The sequence below is a fragment of the Chiloscyllium plagiosum genome, chromosome 11 (assembly GCF_004010195.1).
Source record: "Chiloscyllium plagiosum isolate BGI_BamShark_2017 chromosome 11, ASM401019v2, whole genome shotgun sequence".
Lineage (NCBI taxonomy): Eukaryota > Metazoa > Chordata > Chondrichthyes > Orectolobiformes > Hemiscylliidae > Chiloscyllium > Chiloscyllium plagiosum.
This window is the reverse complement of record NC_057720.1, coordinates 85,424,625-85,443,617: the sequence shown is the minus strand read 5'-3', so window position 1 is coordinate 85,443,617 and position 18,993 is coordinate 85,424,625. Positions and strand designations below refer to the sequence as shown.

The following is an 18,993-nucleotide window of genomic DNA, read 5'->3' as shown; positions in this document are numbered from 1 at the left end:
TACAGGGCCAAGCACTCACAGTTCATCCAGGTGCAATACATCAGAGACTTATAAGCTTGGCTTTTTTGGATTTTTTTCAAAAAAGATCCTTTTTCTCCTTCAAATCTACCTACTCAAACTATCAATGCCAATTTCAAAAAAATGAGAAAATGTCCACTGGGAAAGGATGTATTTTACTTGGACTGTTGGGTTGGACAGCAAAGAGTAGATATAATCAGTTTGATTGGCATGGAGTAATCTATGTTGAAAAATGGAATAATTATAATAAATTGGGAATATAGAACCATCAAATAAAAGGAACAGAATAAACATGACTTATACACACTTTCTTTCTCCCATTTATGACCATGGAAAGCTTTAACCCCATTTACACAGGCACCTTGGAAACTGAAAACTCAGTTCTATCCAGTCCTTCTGACAAGAAGAATCAACATTACAATTTCACTACCTTGTATCATAGTTACACAAATTATACTCAGCAATCCGACCTCTGCATGAGATCTGGATAACTCGGTGTAATTTGTCAATACAGTTATAAGTTAGTTTACAGATTGAACTGCTCGTCATAGTAAGCAATATAGGAGCTACTCACAAACGTTGACAAGTCCTACACCATCCAAAGTGTTTTGTTTTAACCTTTAATTTGCAACACGGAATACCTTGCATTTCTCCATAGTGAACTTCATTCATCCTCAAGTGTCTTGAAGAAAACCCTAAAAAAAAATCTAGGCTACATCCTCAGTCTACGATTGATTCTCGTGTGCTGTTAGCTTTAATTACTTTATATTGGAAGAACTATTTTAGATTCTTGATAATTATCAGGCATGTGAAAGAACTCAATACAGATCCCTGGGACCCACTTACACCTTTGCCCTTGCTGTAACTTAAGACATGCTCTCCTTTCTCTCACTTGACTCAAATCCAGTGTCCTAATTTGGAAAAGGGAGTCTTTCACATCACTAGCAATCTCTTGGAAATCTGAATACTTGAGGTAATATGACTTCCCTTGTCAGTTTGGAATGCTTCCAGCAAGCAAACTGTACTTATTTGAGAGCTATGCTGGATGATATTTCTTCACTGAATTTCAAAATGACACTTGGACTATTCTGTACAGATTACTGGTTTCATTTGTTTTATACATGAATCTTGCTGAGTACTGCGCACTCGGCATGGTCATAACTCTGTGGGCTTGTAGCCCCTTCAAATACTTGAGCAGAATATAAATTGTCACATGACTGCACCACCACATAGTATTGCACTTGCAAAGATACTAATCTTCTAATAAAATATAAAACTACAGTTCCATCAGCTGGTTCAGGAAGCCACAGATTATATCAAATGCACAATTTCAAATGTATATTCTTCAATTCACATAACCAAAAAACGCTTTTTGCTATTTGAGACATTGCTGTGCAAAAACTGGCCATGCGCTGGCAAAAAATATTCATTTTGGAATATTATGACTATGTGAAAAAGTCTAAAAAGATAGAAGGTATTTACAGCGGTTTTCATTTTTGACAAGATGAACAGTGTGATACACACTTCAGTGTTTCATTTTCTCAACAGTTTCTCCAATAGTCATTGACATCCTTAAAATGAATAGATCTCATCCCTGAAGCTAAGCTTTTTAACCTTTCACAAGATTTATATTAATAGTCACACCCATAGCTCAGATATAATCAAAGTCTCTGAACACACATTTGTTGCTAATGTTGACATTGTTACATGTTCTCAAACTGTCATTATTCAGCAGGCTATCTATTGTAAAACCTCCAGAGGATTACAAAGCATTTTAGGCTCCCATCCGATTGGCCTCTTAAAGATGCAGCACTGAAAGATATTTTCGGTTGTATGTTGCGTGCTTGCTTCCTCTTCCTTTCCAGCTTTCTCTAACTGACCACTAGATACCACTCAAATTTTGTTCTCATGAACCTGTCCCTCAACTTATATTTCTCTCCTTTTCTGAAAAATCAATCAGCAGTCATATAATTCCACAGGCAAGAAGTCACGCCTCAGTTGGGCTCTATTCTATTCTTGTCCAAGTTCTACAAATTATCATGATGTGGAAGGAACCACAGCATATCAGCATTTGAAACAGTTCTTGAATTCTTCTTAATTTATGTACATTGTGGCCATTTCAGAACCTGGACCACTCAGTCAGATAGCTTCGCACAGGCAAACAAGTGTGCAACATTGATTGGCTGTGTAGCACAGATTAACTCTTACAATTCAGTTACATATGGACAAACAAACAAACAAGGAGCAGGAGCAGACCACTCATTCTCTCAACCCTCAAGAGAAAGAAATTCACCTGATTTCTACTTAGATGGGGCAAAGTTTTATTTTGAAACAGTGACCACTGGTTCTTGATTCTCCCATAGCAAAAACATCCTCTCCATTTCTATATTGTTAAGTCCCCTCAGGTCTGTGTTTCAATCAAGCCATTTCATTCTTCTAAAAGCTTTAGCAGACACAAGCCTAGCCTTTCCACATTAGAAAACCCATAGGTTCAATTTCCACACCTTTACCCATTCACTGAATTTAGTCATATCTTCTTGTAGCCTCCATGTGTCTCTTCACAAATGACTTTCCCAATATCTTTGTGTCACCAGCAAATTTGGCAGCCACACCTTCTACCCCTTCATCCAAGTCATTTACAAACCTTTGAGGTCACACCACTAACTGAAGAAGACCCATTTATACTTATTCTCTACTTTATGTGAGGCAGACAATTTTATGATTTGAATTCATCAATTATTGTCACGTGTACCGAAATACAGTGAAATGTATTGTTTTGCATGCTACCAGACAAATCATACCTCACATTAGTACATTAAGGTAATAGAACTGTATGTAGAATATTGTTACAGTTACAGAGAAGTCAATTCAAAAGTCTGATAACAGCAGGAAAGAAACTGTTCTTGAAACTGTTGCTATGTGTTTTCAAACTTTTGCATTTTCTGCCCAATGGAAGAGGGTGGAGGAGAGTATAACCAGGGTGGAAGGGATCTTTGATTATGCTGGTTGCTTTCCAAGACAACAGGAAGTATAGATGGAATCAATGGACAGAAGGTTGGTTTGTGTGATGGACTTGGCTGTGTTCACAATTCTCTGTAGTTTCTTATAGTCCTGGGCAGAGCAGTTGCCATACCAAGCTCCAGATAGGATGCCTTCCATGGTGCATCTGTAAAAATTGGTAAGAGCCATTGCGGACTTGCTGAATTTCCTTAGCCTTCTGGGGAAACAGAAGCGTTGGTGTGCTTTCTTAACCAAAGCAAAGTGGATGGGCCAGGACAGATTGTTTGTGATATTTACTCCAGGGAACTCGAAGCTTTTGACTATCTCCATCTCAGTACCACTGATATAGACAAGGCATTTCCTCAACTCTGCTTCCTGAAGTCGATGTCCAAATCCTTCAGTTCGCTAACACTGAGGGAAAGATTGTTGTCTTTACAGCATGCCACTAAGCTCTCTATCTCTTTCCTGTATTCTGTCTCATCATTGTTTAATATTCCACTCACTACAGATCTGTCATCAACAATCTTGAAAATGGAGTTACGAGATGAACTTGGCCATACAGTTGAGAGTGTGTAAACAGGCAAGTAAGGGACTGAGTATGAAGTCTTGTGGGGCACTAGTGTGGAGAATTATCAAGGAGGAAATGTTGTCGCCTATCCTTCCTGATTATGGACTGTGGGTCAGGGAGTCGAGGATCCAGTTGTAGAGAGGGGGAGGAGAGTTTGGAGATGAGTTTTATTGGATTATGGTGAAGACAGAGCTGAAGTCAATAAATACGAGTCTGATGTAGGTGTCCTTGTTATCCAGATGTTCCAGGGATGAGTGTGGGGACAGGGCGACAGCGCCTGCTGTGGGCCTGTTGCAACAGGAGACACATTGTAGTGGACCAAGGCAATCTGGGAGGCTGGAGGTGGTGTTTGCCATTATTAAACTCTCAAAGAGCTTTTTTATTTCAAAGCAATTTTCTATCCATGTCAACATGCAACCCATACAACATGTGCTTTTATTTTCTGAAACATCCTGAGATTCTTCTAACCTTTTATCAAATATTTCTGAATATCTGTACATCTCGTGACTCCTATTTATCCACAGCACATTATTTCCTCAAAGAGCACCAAAAAATTGGCCAATGATCTCCCTTTCACAAAACCATGTTGAATGCCTGGTTACTTTGAACTTGTCAAAATGCCTGCTGAATCTTTTTTCATAATAGTTTTCAACACTTTTCTTGTGTCAGATGTTAAGCTAACTGTCTTGGAGTGCCCTGTTTTCTGTCCTTATTTCTTCAATGAAGGGGTGGCATTTTCTATTTTTCAATCTAATGGGACCTCAAATCTTGAGTTGTTTTGCAAAATTAAAACCAATAGATGGACTATCTCATTCAACACTTCTTGCAAGACACTGAGATGAAGCCTACCTGAGCACTTATGAGCCAAAAGCTCCAAAGCTTTACTCAGTCCCACTTCACTGGTGACTGTAATTTTTCTGAGCTCCTTCCCCTGATTTATAGGATATTAATTGTATCGTCTATGGTGAAACATTATGCATGATACCTGTTCAATCATTCTGCTATCTCTTAACAAATGTTAAGAAACATTTTTGATAGGACCAATAGTCATTAAATTAACATTTTCTTTTTAAACTATGTATAGAAACTCTTACCATCTGTGTCTACACTTCTGGCTAGCTTTCTCTCATTCTCTTTTTTTCCCTTTTTTTTGGCCATCATTCTTTCCTAGTTTTCAAATTCTGTCCAATCTTCAAACCGATCACATGCTTTTGCTCAATTGATATTGCTTTCTTTACGTTTGATACTATACTTGACTAGTTTGACATGGATATGGCTGTAGGAAAACCATTATGAGGACACAGGAATATGCAAGTGGAGTGAAAAACTCACCTTATATCAGAAAACAAAAGAATATACAACCATTTCCGGTCATTCTTAAAGCTCTCTTGGATGACTACCAAAAAAAGCTATCTTTTTTAAACCTCCTTCTTCTCCCTCTGGAACTTTAATTGTTCAAAGTAACAAATTATTCACCAGAGAAAGTGATAAGCAAACAATTTAATAAATGTATCGCATTGTCTTTGATAAGTATCAAATCCAAGGCCAGATTTCAGCTCAGAATAGTGGCATGAAATCTGAGTTGACTGGGTTAGGTTAAACTCAGCTCATCCTAAAATATGCTGACAGCCCATGACTTAGTGACAACCTTTTCATGGAAATTAGAAGGCAATAGATAATCGGAGCAACACATCAGGTAGTCCCTTTCAGATGGAGATATTCAGATAAGATCCTGGCTGCTGATTTTGTGGTTGCACGAAATTCCACTGTACTATTTAAAGAACAGGAAAGCACACCAGTTCTACCGGCTAACACTTATCTTTTAATCACCACCATTAAAGCAGTTTATCGAGTCACCTAACATACTGCTGCTTGAGGCGCCACAGTCGATTGCAACATTTCAAAAATAATTAATTTGCTGATTCCATGTTTACCTGTCCGGCTGTATTGAAAGAATCACTTCCAACAGCTTCTCTTCAGATTTCTATGCAGCTATCTCTGGAGTAGTCCAAAGAGTCTATATGTTGATTCCCCCCTGTTTGTCATTTAAAATAATTCTGTTTGTCATTTAAAAGCTGTAATTTGGCAACAACATCAGAAAGTCCAATAAATACATGTTGACAACACCCAGCTCTACTCCATCACCATTTCCCTTGATTTCTATGCTATTCTCTGTTTTGTCACACTAGATCCTTCAACATCCAGTAATGGATGAGCTCAGTTTTCCCAACTAAATATTGGAAAAATTGAAGTCTCTGTCCACTCCACAAATTCCAATGGCCAGGTTCTAATTCTGCCCCTATCTCTGGCAACAAAGGCTGAACCTAACTGCTTGCAATCTTGGTGTCAGTTTTGGCTCAAAGATGCAATCTCAACCACATGAACCTACTTGATTGCTTATCGCACCCTGTGCCCCACCTCACTTCTTCTATGGCTGAAAACCTCATCCGTACCTAAGATACCACAAGAAATTACCACGGAAATGCCCCCCGACTGGCTTTAACTTTCATAAAAGTGAGCTCATCAAAAGTTCTGCACTGTATCCTTACACATACTAAGTCTCATTCACCCATCACAGACATTCTCTGATATTTACTGGTTCAGAACGTGGCAAGCCTTCAACTTCTAAACTCTTATCCTCCTTTCATGGTCTTGCCCTTTCCACTTCTGTAGCTTCCTCCATACCCAAAGCCCATGAACAATTTTAATTTCTCCATTTTCACTGCCGAGCTGTCAGTTGCCTGAACCTCAAACTCTGAAATTTCCTCCCCATTACCCTTCTCCCCTCCCTACTGATTTCCTCTGCTTTAAGTCACTGTGAGAAACCTCTCTCTTTAATCAGGCTCTTGGTGAGCCGTTTCAATAACCCTGGTGCTTAAATTCTGTTTGCAAAGACTTCTATAAAGCACCTTGGGAGGTTGTCTATGTCAAAAGGCACTACATAAAGGCACTACATAAATTTCATTGACTCTCAAAATAATCGGCATTAATACAGTTTTGTTCTTTTTAAGTCTAATGGAATTTCTGGTGAACAAGTACCCTCAGGAGATCAATTCAGCTCACTTTTAGTGATTGCTAAAACAAAGTAAAAGAAAGTAAATAGTTTTTCAGAAGAAAAAAAAAAGGATAAGCATTCATTCTTTTCAACACTGTTTCCACACTGTAATCTAATCTAAAAACTGCACACAGTACTCCAGGTGTGGTCTCACCAGGGCCCTGCACAGCTGCAGAAGCACCGTTTTGCTTCTATACTCAATTCCTCTTGTTATGAAGGCCAGCATGCTATTAGCCTTCTTCACTACCTGCTGTACCTGCATGCTTGCCTTCATTGACTGGTGTACAAGAACCCCCAGATCTCTCTGTACTGCCTCTTTACATAAATTGATTCCATTGAGGTGGTAGTCTGTCTTCCTGTTCTTGCCACCAAAGTAGATAACCATACATTTATCCACATTAAACTGCATCTGCCATGCATCTGCCCACTAATTTTCAATCCAATCTAGTACTTTGCCCCCAATACCATGCGCCCTAATTTTACTCACTAACCTCCTGTGTGGGACTTTATCAAAAGCTTTCTGAAAGTCCAGGTACACTACATCTACTGGATCTCCCTCGTCCAACTTCAGAGTTACATCCTCAAAAAATTGAAGAAGATTAGTCAAGCATGATTTCCTCTTCATAAATCCATGCTGACTCTGTGCTATCCTGTTACTACTATCCAGATGTGCAGTAATTTCATCCTTTATAATAGACTCCAGCATCTTTCCCACCACTTTCCCAAGACGGGGCCTCAAAAACGTTTAAAAGAAATCATCACACTACAGAAATACTTAAAAGTTAATTATTAACTTCAGACACTGAAAAGCCACTGTTTCTAAGTCAAAAACCATCAAATTTAACTTATCATCATGATATTGAAACGAAATATATATACATATACTATATATACACACACACACACACACACACACATACAGAACAACTTGATTATCCGAACGAGACAGGCGGGGAGTATTTTGTTCGGATAACTGAGAGTTCGGATATTGGATAGCGTTTTTACAGGTCCTTGAGATCTTGTTCAGGTAATCCGAAATTCGGATAATTGGTGTTTGGATAATCGAGATTGTTTCATTCTATATATATATATATATATATAAAATATATGTGTGTGTGTGTATATAGACATATATCAGTTGATATCAAGCATAACTATTCTGAACTATTTTGGGGGCGCTTCACAAAATTGAATATGCTCCTTTTACTCCTTGTACTAAAATAGGGTGTTATGTGGTGGCTGTGTGGAATGCTCTGCCCCAGAGGGCAGTGGAGGCCCACTCTCTGGATTCATTTAAGAATTGGATAGAGCTCTCAAAGATAGTGGAATCAAGGGTTATGGAGATAAGGCAGGAACAGGATACTGATTAGGAATGATCAGCCATGATTATATTGAATGGCGGTGCAGGCTCGAAGGGCTGAATGGCCTACTCCTGCACCTATTGTCTATTGTCTTAGTGAACAGGTTTTGCGTGTACTATTGGTCTTATATTTATTTTAGATTGTTTTGTGACACAGCATGGTGTACAAGGGGGGGGGGGCCAAAAGTTAAAAGTTTCTGGAACCAGTTGGCTTAATTTTTTAAAAAATCACCAACAGCTGTTCCAGGGCATAGTTGCTATAGAAAGGAGGGCAAGAAAGGAAGAGGAGTGGTGTTGTGGTGTTTTTGATTTGTGATAACATTATGACTGCTCTTAGGGAGGATATTCCTGGAATACATCCAGGGAAGTTATTTGGGTGGAACTGAGAAATAAGAAAGGAATGATACCCTGATTAGGATTGTATTATAGACCCCCTAATAGTCAGAGGAAAATTGAGAAACAAATTTGTAAGATCTCAGTTATCTGTAAGAATAATGGGTGGTTATGGTCGGGGATTTTAACTCCCAAACATCGACTGGGACTGCCATCATGTTAAGTGTTTGGATGAAGAGGAATTTGTTAAGTATGTGCAAGAAACTTTTCTGATTAAGAATCTGGATGGACCTACCAGAGCAAGTGCAAAACTTTACCTCAGCTTGGGAAATAAGACAGGGCAGGTGACTAAGGTGATAGTGGGGGAGCATTTTGGCATTAGTGACCATAATTCTTTTAGTTTTAAAATACTGATGCAAAAAGTTCAAATTCTAAATTGAAAGAAGGCCAATTTCGACAGTGTTAGGCAAGAACTTGTGCAAGTTGACTGGGGGTGGATATTCGCAGGCAAAGGGATGGCTGGAAAATGAGAAGCCTTCAAAATTGAGATAACAAGAGTCCAGAGACAGTGTGTTCCTAGCAGGGTGAAGGACAAGGCTAGTAGGTATAGGGAATGCTGGATAACGAGAGGAATTGAGGTTTTGGTCAAGAAAAAGAAGGAAGCATATGTCAGGGACACACAGCAAACACTGAGTGATTTCACTGAAGAGTATAAAGGCAAGTAAGAGAACAGTTAAGAGGGAATTAGGAGGGCAAAAATATGACATGTGACAGCTTTGGCAACTATATCCAAAGATGTGCAGGTGAGATGAATTGGCCAGGCTAAATTGCCCATGTTGTTCAGGGAAATGTCGGCTGGGTGCATTAGTCAGGCAAAACGTATGGGTGTGGGTGGGATACTCTTTGGAGGGTCAGTGTGGACTTGTTGGGCCAAATGGCCTGTTTCCACACTGTAGGGATTCTATGAAACATCAATGAAAATAGAGTTAAGGAGAATCCAAAGTGATTCAACAAATACATAAGGACAAAAGGGTACCTAGCGAGGGAATAGGGCCCCTCGAAGATCAGCAAGGTCACATGTGTGGAACTGCAGGAGATGGAGGAGATACTAAACAAGTGTTTTGCATCAGTGTTTATTGTGGAGAAGGATGTGGACGATAGAGAAGGTGGGCAAATAACTAGTGACATCTTGAAAAACATCCATATTGCAGAGGTGGAGGTGCTGGTTGCCTTAAATGAATAAAGGTAGATAAATCCCCAGGACCTGATCGGTGTACTACTGAATGCTGTGGGAAGTTAAGGAAGTGATTGCTGGATATTTGCATCATCGAGTCATAGGTGAGGTGCCGGAACACTACAGGTTATCTAACGTGGTGCCACTATTTAAGAAAGGTGGTAAGGAAAAGCCAGGGAACTACAGACCGGTGAGTCTGATATCGATGCTGGGGACGTTGTTGGAGAGAATCCTCAGGGACAGGATTTACATGTATTTGGAAAGGCAAGAACTGATTAGGGATAGCCAACATGGCTTTGTGCATGGGAAATCATGTCTCACTGACTTGACTGAGTTTTTTGACTAAGTGACGAAGATGACTGATGAGAGCAGAGCAGTGTATGTGATCTATATGGACTTCAGTAAGGCATTTGACAAAGTTCCTCGTAGACTGATTAGCAAGATTAGATCAGATGTAATGCAGGAAGAACTAGCCATTTCGATACAGAACTGGCTCAAGGGAAGGAGACACGGGGTGGTGGTGGAGGATTGCTTTTATTGACTGGAGGTCTCTGTGACCAGCGGTGTGTCACAAGGATCAGTACTGGGTTCACTGCTCTTCATCAGTTATATTAATGATTTTGTTGTGAACATAGGAGGTACAGTTGGTTCTGTTACAACATGCGATGTTGCTATAAAGCGCATTTGTTCAATGTGAATTGGCTATAATGCGATTGAAGAAATTTAGACCATTATTTGTGTAACTCAAACTTTCCTTATCTGTATTGGCTGTAATCCAATTCTGGTCCAATTGATTTACACTGTGCTGCTATTATGCAATCTCCTTATAATTCAAGATCGCACGAGAACGGAACTTTGGCGTTATATCACAATTGGAGATGTAATGGATAGTGAAGAATGTTACCTCAGAGTACAAGGGAATCTTGATCAGATGGGCCAATGGGCCAAAGAGTAGCAGATGAAGTTTAATTTACATAAATGTGAGGTGCTGCATTTTGGAAAAGGCAAATCAGGGCAGGACTTGTTCAGTTCATGGTAAGGTTCTGGGGAATGTTGGTGAAAAAGAGACCTTGGAGTACAGGTCCTTTAAAGTGGAGTCACAGGTAGATAGGATAGTGAAGAATGCATTTGGTATGCTTTGCTTTATCGGTCAGTGCACTGAGTGTAGGAGTTGGGAGGTCATGTTGCAGCTGTACAGGACATTGGTTAGGCCACTTTTGGAATACTGAGTGCAGTTCTGGTCTCTTTTCTATTGGAAGGATGTTGTGAAACGTGAAAGGGTTCAGAAAAGATTTACAAGGGTGTTAGTAGGGTTGCAGAGTTTGAGATATAGGGAGAGGCTGAATTGGCTGGGGCTATTTTTCCAGGAGCGTCAGAGGTCGAGGAATGACTTTATAGATGTTTATAAAGTCATGAGGAGTACGAATACAGTAACAGACAAGGTCATTACCCCGAGGTGAGGGAGTCCAAAACTAGAGGACATAGGTTTAAGGTGAGAGGGGAAAGATTTAAAAAAGACCTAAGGGGCAACATTTTCACGCAGAGGGTGGTGTGTGTATGGAATGAGCTGCCAGAAGTAGTCGTGGAGGCTAGTACAATTGCAACATTTAAAAGGCATCTGGATGGATATACAAATAGGAAGGGTTTGGAGGGAGATGGCCCAAATGCTGGCAAATGGGACAAGATTAATTTAGGATATCTGAACAGATTACTTAAAGCTGAAAACATTTAAAGAAGTGCTTTAGGAACAAGTTACTGCAGTTTTAGTTTAAAGTTGAAGTCACGTGACTTAAACCTCCCAAAGTGTGACATACAGTATGTCTATTGTTAAAGTACTATTTTAGGTAATCTAAGAAAGCTGTTTGTTCCTTTTCAATTTGTAAAGGAATGTTTAGGATGAATGAGATTACATGTTTACTGTGTTTAAAACTCTGAATTTATATTATAAGTAGATGGTTTTTTTCTGCTTTCCTTCTTAGCTTTTGTTAACAAACATACTTTGTTGTTAAAGCAAAATATGCAGTTTTGCATGCTAATGTTTCAGCAAAGACCACTTTGTGAAAGCCAAATTAAATCAAATTATGACCTATCAAGCCAGGTTCTGTTTGGGATCCAACTTTTCAAACAATATCAGCTGAGATCAGAAGATATCAAAAGGCAGTGATAGGCAAAGATGGACAGGCACAAAAATTTTAAATTTCCTAAATAATGACTTTTGATCAGTCTACATAGTAGAGGATAAGGATAAGGATTAGGGGCGGCAAGGTGACACAGTGGTTAGCACTGTTGCTTCACAGCGCCAGAGACCCGGATTCAATTCCCGCCTCAGGCAACTGTCTGTGTGGAGTTTGCACATTCTCCCAGTGTCTGCGTGGGTTTCCTCTGGGTGCTCTGGTTTCCTCCCACAGACCAAAAATGTGCTGGTTAGGTGAATTGGCCATGCTAATATTGCCCGTAGTGTTAGGTGAAGGGGCAAATGTATGGGAATGGGTCTGGGTGGGTTCCTCTTTGGAGGGTCGGTGTGGATTTGTTGGGCCGAAGGGCCTGTTTCCACACTGTAAATAATCTAATCTAAAAAAAAGGGCCATCTTGTGGCACAATGGTAATGTCCCAACCCTAGCCTTGGTTCAGGCTGTTCCAAAGATGTGTAATAACATCTCTGAATAAGTCGATTAGAAAAATAGGATAATAAACAAAACAGATTGAAGGATAAACTACCAAAGATACAAGGAAAACTAAAAAAGCTTTTAAAAAAATCAGATTTTTGACATAAAAACATTGGAGAGCACGAAACGAGACTGAAGATTTTCAAATCTCCAAGACCTGATAAATTATCTTTACTCTAGAGTGGAAACCAAACGGTTGAGAAAAACACAGATACAAGAAGTCCTCAATTTCAAATTAGGGTTGTATTCATGAAAACTCTAAGTATAGTTTTACACAGGAATCAATGTTAAACACAAGCTCCTGTAAACAATTTTTGCTCAACAAAAAAAGGATGTAAAATACTGTCCTATATGTGAATACAATATGCATTGTGAATTCTTAGCAAAAATAGTCTGAAAAATTGAAGAAACCACTGAACATAGCAGAAATATTGTAAAAATTCAAATCAGATAAGTGTGCGCCTGTACTGAACCGTAAGTGAAGGGGACAGACTTCTTTCCACTTCAATTAGAGGAAGCAAGTCAAGGAGTGCCAATGTTTTGCTGGCAGAGAATTCTTTAAAAACTTTGAAATCTTATAAAATCTTTTGCTAATGACGTTCGTGCAACTATAACAGCCAGAGACAATGGGGTCAGTTGAATAACAGGTGCTGATATTGATCGCATACTGTCACAGTTGATACCTACACACAAAATCAGAAAGCCTTGCAGCAGACAATGCAATTAACATTAAAGTCCCTGCAACGATGAAGCAGGGACCACAATTTTAAGTGGGGAGATGGACCTAAAACAAATGTGATGTTAAAGTGAAACGACGTAAACTGGGACATGTTTAAACTAAGATAAAATTTGCCGTAGTCCTACTGGACCATCAGACTGCTCTCTCATTACAGAGAGATAGCTGGTGGCAGTCATTACACCTCAGGCAAGGGCAGAGGTTGAAAAGGAGAGTTCTTCAAAGTGACCTCAGCCAGTGCAGGAACTGAATGCTGTTGGCATCACTCTGCACCACAAACCAGCCATCCAACTAACTAAGCTAGCCCACCCTGCACTAGAAACATGATCTCCTCAAATTTCTAATTCTGGAATTGGCAAGTTAGCAATCTAGGAGGGCAATCTGATTTACAAAAGTGTAGGAGAAAGACAGAGAGAGACCAGACAATCAGGGATCAACAACTGGTCTGATGTTGGTTGAAGGAAATATTGGGACACTATCATCAGAGGCAGACTAACTGCATACTTGGACAATTATGAACTGATCAGAGAACAAACATAGATTTGTGACAAACAAGTCATATCTAACTAACTTGGAACATTTTTTGAAGTGGTCACAAACTGACTTATGGTAAGGTCCTGGGGAGTGAACAAAGAGACCTGGACTGTAGGTTCATAGTACCTTGAAAGTGGAGTCACAGGTAGATAGGACAGTGAAGAAGGCGTTTTGTATGCCTTCCTTTATTGGTCAAGCCATTGAGTACAGGCGTTGGGAGGTCATGTGGCTGGCTGGACAGGACATTGGTTCGGCCACTGTTGGAATAGTGTGTTCAATTCTGGACTCCCTCCTATCAGAAGAATGTTAGTGAAAATTGAAAGGGTTCGGAAAACATTTACAAGGATGTTGCCAGAGTTGGAGAGTTTGAGCTAAAGGAAAAGGCTGAATATGGGGCTGTTTTCCCTAGAATATTAGAGGCTGAGCGGTGACCGTATAGAGGTTTATAAAATCATGAGGAGCATGGATAGGTTAAATAGACACAGTCTTTTCCCTGGGATGGGGAAGTCCAGAACTAGGGGCATAGGTTTAGGGTGAGAGGAGAAAAACTTAAAAGGGACCCAAGGGGCAAGTTTTTTCATGCAGAGGGTGTTGTGTGTATGGAATGAGCTGCCAGAGGAAGTGGTGGATGCTGGTACAATTACAACATTTAAAAGGTATCTGGATGGGCATATGATTAGGGTTTATATGGGCCAAGTGCTTGCAAATAGGACTAGATTAGGTTCGGATATCTGGTTGGCATGGACGAGATGGACTGAAGGGTCTGTTTCAGTGCTGTACATCTCTATGACTCTATGACTCAATAAAATGTGTCTATAGATGTTCTTTATTTTGATTTCTAAGCTACATTCCATAAGGTTCTACAAAAGGGTCTATTAGCAAAAATAAAGGTACATGGAGGCATGGGTAGAAATTTCGAGTTGTCAGAAGACACAAAAATGAAATGCAGGCTATTATGAGTGATCTGTACTGCAGTCTAAGCTTTTCACATTATTTATTAAATAATGGAAGCAAAGAAATAGCCTGACACCCAAATATGCTGACACCATTTAGTGGAACAACATGTGTCGATGGCAGGAGTGGGACACAAAGAAACATTAATATGTTATGTGAAAAGATAACACTGTGCCAAAAGGATCTCAATGTGGGCAACTGTGAGGCCATTAACTTCAACGTAAGGAAGATGGATCCTTTTAAAAAACACAAAGAAGCTGGATAGTGTGAAGGAACAGTACAGCCACCACTAAAAGCAAGTGAACCTAGATACAAAACAAAATATATGATCAGCCTTTATCTCAAGCAAGGCGGAATCCAAAAGAATGCAAGCTGTGCTACAGTTGAGGTGAGAGGAAACTGGAAATTCACAGACTCCTGGAGAGTGATCTGTATTGGGCAAGTGGACTTGGCCATTTGCCATTGGTAAAAGATGTCAATGACAAAGACACCACTCAGTCCATATCAAGTGTGCCAGCTATTTTGGAGCAGCTCGAGCAGCTGTTTGCATTTAAACTATTTCACGCAGAGGCCAAGTCATGCATTGAAATGTTTTTTGTCATGTGAAAACTGCGAATACCACTGACTGTTTAAATATAAAATGCTGCTCTTGGTTAATTGGCATTTCATGTGCATTCTTGTAAAACCAATGCACCCTCTAGTGGTAAAAATCCATCTTTTGATAAATTCACATTCATCAATTTTGTTCCTTTAACCTAACAGGACTGTTGACGTCCAGATTTCTTAAATTTTCCAACATGTCTAATACTATATTTGTGTAGAAAGAAAATACTGCTTTCACCATTCTGAAAGGGATAAAGTAAGTACAAAATAAAGTACAATGTTTATTTAAAATACCTTCAATATCGAAAAGTTGAACCAAATTCAATTTGCAGTTGCAGTTATTTCAAAAATGTAACAATAACTGATTCAACAAATGGCTAATTAAATTATATTTTCATATTTTAGACCTTGCCAGTGTGCTATATTTCACAAGCACAACCACAACATGAAGTGGGAAGTTATGGTTGGACATGATCTATATGGACTTCAGTAAGGCATTCGACAAGGTTCCCCATGGGAGACTGATTAGCAAGGTTAGATCTCATGGAATACAGGGATAACTAGCCATTTGGGTACAGAACTGGTTCAAAGGTAGAAGACAGTGGGGTGGTGATGGAGGGTTGCTTTTCAGACTGGAGGCCTGTGACGAGTGGAGTGCCACAAAGTAGTGCTGGGTCCTCTACTTTTTGTCATTTTTGTAAATGATTTGGATGTGAACAAAAGAGGTATAGTTAGTAAGTTTGCAGATGATACCAAATTTGTAGGTGTAGAGGATAGCGAAGAAAATTATCTCAGATAATAACAGATCTTGATCAGATGGGCCAATGGGCTGAGAAGTGGCAGATGGAGTTTAATTCAGATAAATGCAAGGTGCTGCATTTTGGGAAAGCAAATCTTAGCAGGACTTATATACTTAATGGTAAGGTCCTGGGGATGTTGCTGAACAAAGAGACCTTGGAGTGCAGGTTCATAGCTCCTTGAAAGTGGAGTCGCAGGTAGATAGGATAGTGAAGAAGGTGTTTGATATGCTTTCCTTTATTGGTCAGAGTATTGAGTACAGGAGTTCGGAGGTCATGTTGCGGCTGTACAGGACAATGGTTCGGCCACTGTTGGAATAGTGCATGCGATTCTGGTCTCCTTCATATTGGAAAGATGCTGTGAAACTTGAAAGGGTTCAGAAAAGATTTACAAGGATGTTGCCAGGGTTGGAGGATTTGAGCTATAGGGACAGATTTAAATAGGCTAGGGCTGTTTTCCCTGTAGCATCAGAGACTGACGGATGACTTTATAGAGGTATACAAAATCATGAGGGGCATGGATAGGATAAAAAGACAAGTCTCTTCCCTGGGGTGGGGGAGTCCAGAACTAGAGGGCATTGGTTTAGGGTGAGAGGGGCAAGATATAACAGAGACCCAAAGGGCAACTTTTTCACGCAGATGGTGGTGCATGTATGGAATGAGCTGCCAGAGGAAGTGGTGGAAGCTTAGTACAATTGCAACATTTAAAAGGCATCTGGATGGGTATATAATTAGGAAGGGTTTGGAGGGATATAGGCCAGGTGCTGGCAGGTGGGACTAGATTGGGTTGGGATATGTGGACCAAAGGGTCTGTTTCCGTGCTGTAGATCTCTATGGCCCTATGACACCTCAGGAAGATTTGGAACAAGTGCAGCACAGTTTTATGACAATGAGACCAAAGGCACAAAAGTTTACATAATGAGGTCAGGACTAATTATAGTGCTCAACAAAGTTAAAATATGTCATAAGGTAGATGGAGAAAGTAGGTTCTCCTCTGGCAGGGAAGTCATAGAATCATAGAGATGTACAGCATGGAAACAGACCCTTCGGTCCAACCCGTCCATGCCAATCAGATTTCCAAACCCAATCTAGTCCCATTTGCCAGCACCTGGCCCATATCCCTCCAAACCCTTCCTATTCATATACCCATCCAAATGCCTCTTAAATGTTGCAATTGTACCAGCCTTCATCAGGTCCTCTGGCAGCTCATTCCATACACGTGCCACCCTCTGCGTGAAAAAGGTTGCCCCTTAGGTCCCTTTTATATCTTTCCCCTCTCACCCTAAACCTATCATGGAAAACTTTTTAAAAAAGAGCTAGGCTATTCGAGAATGACATCAGGAATCATTTCTGATCCACAAGTGGTAACAGACATCTGGAAACCTCTCTGAAAAAGTTATCAATGCTCGGGTCAAATGAAATTTTGAAACAGGTTTAAATCAAAGGGCTGAATGATCTAAGCCTGTTCCTCGAAGTAAGAAATCAAATAACTGAAAACTATACAAACTGAATAATTATTGTGTAAAATGTCTCTAATTGAGTTAAGTGTAAAGTACCATCAGATCAAAACCATCCTTTGTTTAAAAAATACAGAACAGGGCTCACACACATTACAATTCAGATGTTGCAATCTCAATTCAAAGCTGAACTCATCCTTCTATGAAAACAGGAAGTCTGAGATAAACTGAGCAGGTATGGCTGCATCCACAGAAAGAGAAACTGTGTTGACTTTTCAAGTTCAACAGGACACTTTGGAACATAAAAGGAATCACACTGGTCTTGAAACATTAACTTCTATTTCTCTCTCCACAGATACTGCCCTATCTGCTGAGTTCCTGGAGCATTTTATTTTCACTTCAGTTCCCCAAATTCCTCAGGATTTCACATTTATTTTAGAGTTCCTTCTTTCTAATATGGTCATAGATGTTCTGAACAAGTGAGTCAAAGCACCATGGACTGTGTGAACATTTCCATTAATTACAATGGAATATAAGCAGTGTATTTACTTCTCATTCTGGCAGCAGAGCATTGACACTCATTCATTTTTTGACTAGTTAAGGCATTTACTTCAGCAGTACACTGTACTTGCTCTAGCTGTGACAGCTGGACAACAACAGCACTTGGCTTAAATCAATGTTTCTTTTAAAGCTCATTATTCCCTATACAGCTGCCAAATCAAGACTGTGATGCTGGAAATGACAACAGCCAAGCCAGTCAGAAGGATTTTAAAAATTATGCCCAACTGCTGAGAACAAAAACTAAAGATAGTCAATTTGGCATACAGTCCGCTATTAGTAAACAGACAGCACTTTGCCCCAAAGGAATAAAATTGCAATTACTTGACTGCTACATGAGAATATTTTGTGCTTTCATATCACTTCTTGAATTTTAAACGGATCAACAAGCAATGTGCAGCATTAGTTTTAATTCCCTTTCCAACATACAAGAGGAACTCAGAGGCAGAATCCTCAACAGATGAGAGAACAACCACTTGAAAGTATTTGCACGTTCTTTTATTTTCATTTTATAATGAACAGAACATTATTTTGACAAAAGAAAGGGTAAAATGACTATTTCTTTGAATATATGGGTCAATAACAATTAACTAGCCAGGTATTAAATACTGCCAGCTCAACATTACAATTCAACCTTATCTTTCCAGTACAGCTCATGAGATTAATATGTAATCCTCACAAACAAGGAAACAGAAAATCCATCCAATTGTTCCCAAATAATAAACATTTTAGCCATTTTGACAAAATTCATAAGTTGTAATAGTGTGCAAACAGACATTGACAAAAGCAGATTTTAAAGTTCAGTCTGTTTCCATTTCTGGAGATAGGGTGGCCACCAATATCTACAATAAACCAACTGATACCCACAGTTATCTTGACTCTATATCCTTATACCCTACTTCGTGTAAAGACCCTATTCCATTCTCCCAGTTTCTCCATCTCCGTTGCATTCGTAATGATGTTTCAACGCCTTCAAAATATCCAACTTCTTCCTCAACTGAGGTTTCCCCGGTATTGTAAATGACAAGGCCCTCAGCCGGGACAAACACATCTCTCACACTTTGACCCTCACTCCTCTCTTCTCTTCTCACAAGAGATTCCCCTTGTCTTCCCCTTTTCC

The 18,993-nt window shown here is 39.6% G+C and overlaps 1 protein-coding gene across 9 annotated transcripts in view; it reads right to left on the bottom strand.

Moving 5' to 3' along the window:
• rasal2 (RAS protein activator like 2) overlaps nucleotides 1–18,993 on the bottom strand; it is a 415,750-nt gene that overhangs the window by 245,890 nt on the left and 150,867 nt on the right. The gene's annotated exons all lie outside the window — the stretch shown is intronic.